The sequence below is a fragment of the Oratosquilla oratoria genome, chromosome 34 (assembly GCF_046742065.1).
Source record: "Oratosquilla oratoria isolate Oo_2021 chromosome 34, ASM4674206v1, whole genome shotgun sequence".
NCBI classification, from domain to species: domain Eukaryota; kingdom Metazoa; phylum Arthropoda; class Malacostraca; order Stomatopoda; family Squillidae; genus Oratosquilla; species Oratosquilla oratoria.
Window position 1 is genome coordinate 13,330,424 of NC_134810.1, and position 2,500 is coordinate 13,332,923.

Genomic DNA, 2,500 nt, shown 5'->3' on the forward strand with positions numbered 1-2,500 from the left:
AAGATATGTCTCATCATGAAAAGGTGAATCGAGACAATTTTAATCTCTTGACTACAAATAGGGCTTCCCTCAGATGAATAAAATCGCTTTTTGGAGGCCAGAACCAGTATGTAAATTGTAAAAGGCACTGGAAAGATTAACTGACTTAGGCCATACCATTAGAATCGTCTTTAGTCAATACTAGCCGGAGTGCATAAATATAACATGGTAAATCTGCCAAAAATCGATGATTGATCACCAATATTATTATACACTCAAACTATAGTTCAAACAGATAAACATTTCCAGATTCAATAATATTTTTCATCACGTTTACACAATGATTTGTAATATCATATTATTCTTTTTCGAGTTATTTAGTATGTGTGTCGAGGGATTGCGAGTGCTTCCACTTGAATGTGACATATGTTTACGTGTATGACCAAGTCATTGTGTGTGTGTGTTTGTGTGTATGTGTTTGTGTGTGTGTTTGTGTGTGTATGTGTGTGTGAGTGTGTGTGTGTATGTGTGTGTGTGTGTGTGTGTGTGTGTGTGTGTGTGTGTGTGTGTGTGCGTGCCTCTGTGTGTCTCCGTGTGTATGTGTGTGTCTATATATATGTGTGTGTATGTGTATTTGTCTCTATATAGATGCTTATAAGTGTGTATTGGTGTATGAGTATGCACATGTGGATGTGTATTTGTATGTGTTTGTGCATACATGTGTTTGTGTATGCTTGTGTGTGTGTGTGTGCGTGTGTGTGTGTGTGTGCGTGTGTACATGTGTGAATATTTGTGTGTGTGTTTGTGTGTGCATGCGTCTATGTGTGTGTGTTTGTGTGTGTGTGTGTGTGTGTGTCTGTGTGTTTGCGTTTGTGTATATGTCTGTGTGTTTATATATATATATACATATATATATATATATATATATATATATGTATACTTATATATATATTTTATATATGTATATATACATACAGTATATATATGTATATATATATATGTGTATATATATATATGTATATGTATACATGTATATATATACATATATATGTATATATATATACATATGTATATATAAATATATATACATTTATACAGGTCCGGGTTCGAATCGTTGGCAGAGCTTCTAAAAAAATTCATATATATATATATATATATATATATATATATATATATATATATATATATAGTATATATATATTAAATAATAATTCCGACAGGTTGAAGAATTTTAGACAACCGATAGCCTAGTGGTAAAAGCGTCGGCTTCGTAATCTCGCGAGCCTTGGTTCGAATCCGGGGACGACATTCGGAATTATTTGATTGACTACACCGTCACTGGTGAATCTATTCAGGTATGACAACGACGAAAAGTCCACAAAGGAAACGTACTAGCTTAACCACGAAGCTGCGAGTGTTGTTAATTCTTCGTAAAATCTAAGTATGGACGGCAGTTAGCAGTCGACTTAATTCCTCGGGAGTAGATTCATTCCCAGGTTGAAGAATTTTTGACAACCGATAGCCTAGTGGTAAAAGCGTCGGCTTCGTAATCTCGCGCGCCTTGGTTCGAACCCGGGGACACCAGTCGGAATTATTTGAGATATATATATATATATATATATATATATATATATATATATATATGACGTATTCACCTGAGGGTGAGTGCAATTGGTAGAAAACAAGCATAAAATTCATACATGATCCATCAAAATTCATCCGTCGTCATTATATGGATGTTATTATTGACAGATTTTTTTCTTCGCGGCGTGTCATCTGACATTACTTATTAGGGCTGGTTTATTTCTGGGCCAGCGGTCCAGATGGGAAATGAAGACCAATCATCTCTCCTAATATCAACAGTAAAGCAGAACTATGTAGACATATGCCACGGAACGGCAGTCTCACTTGTGTGTGTATGTGTGTGTGTGTGTGTGTGTGTGTGTGTGTGTGTGTGTGTGTGTGTGTGTGTGTGTGTGTGTGTGTGTGTGTGTGTGTGTGTGTGTGTGTGTGTGTGTGTGTGTGTGTGTGTGTGTGTGTGTGTGTGTGTGTTTGTGTGTGTGTGTGTGCTTTTACTTAATTTTGGTAGGGAAGATTTTGTGTATGCTCATTTTGTATTAATGTATGTCTCCTTAATTTGCTTTTTTCAGTGCATTGTCGTTTTACATAATTTGATTTCCATTACATTCGCAAATAGAATGTCTTTTTTCAGTGAATGATAACCTATAGCCAAGTTTACGTGCAATTTAATTTTACATTTCTGTGTATTTAGGTCAAGAGGATTCCGCGATCTCGACTCTAACTTACTTGTTGTGTCGTTTCAGGAGGAGAGTGCTGCAAACGTCACGAGTCGATTGCTCCATCGGTCCTACCCCGTCTCGTCTAGTTCTTCATTTTTCTTTTCTTATTTCTTCTTTCTACATTAGTAGCCTTTATCCTTTCAGTTCCTACGTTTTTTTTTTCCCTTAAGGCCGAGTGCAAATACTTTTCTACCTTTGGTTGTTCACTTTCTTCTTATTTT

The 2,500-nt window shown here is 35.9% G+C and overlaps 1 protein-coding gene across 5 annotated transcripts in view; it reads left to right on the plus strand.

Moving 5' to 3' along the window:
• Window positions 1-2,500, plus strand: part of LOC143018056 (dipeptidase 1-like) — a 1,041,568-nt gene that overhangs the window by 192,616 nt on the left and 846,452 nt on the right. The window lies entirely within an intron of this gene.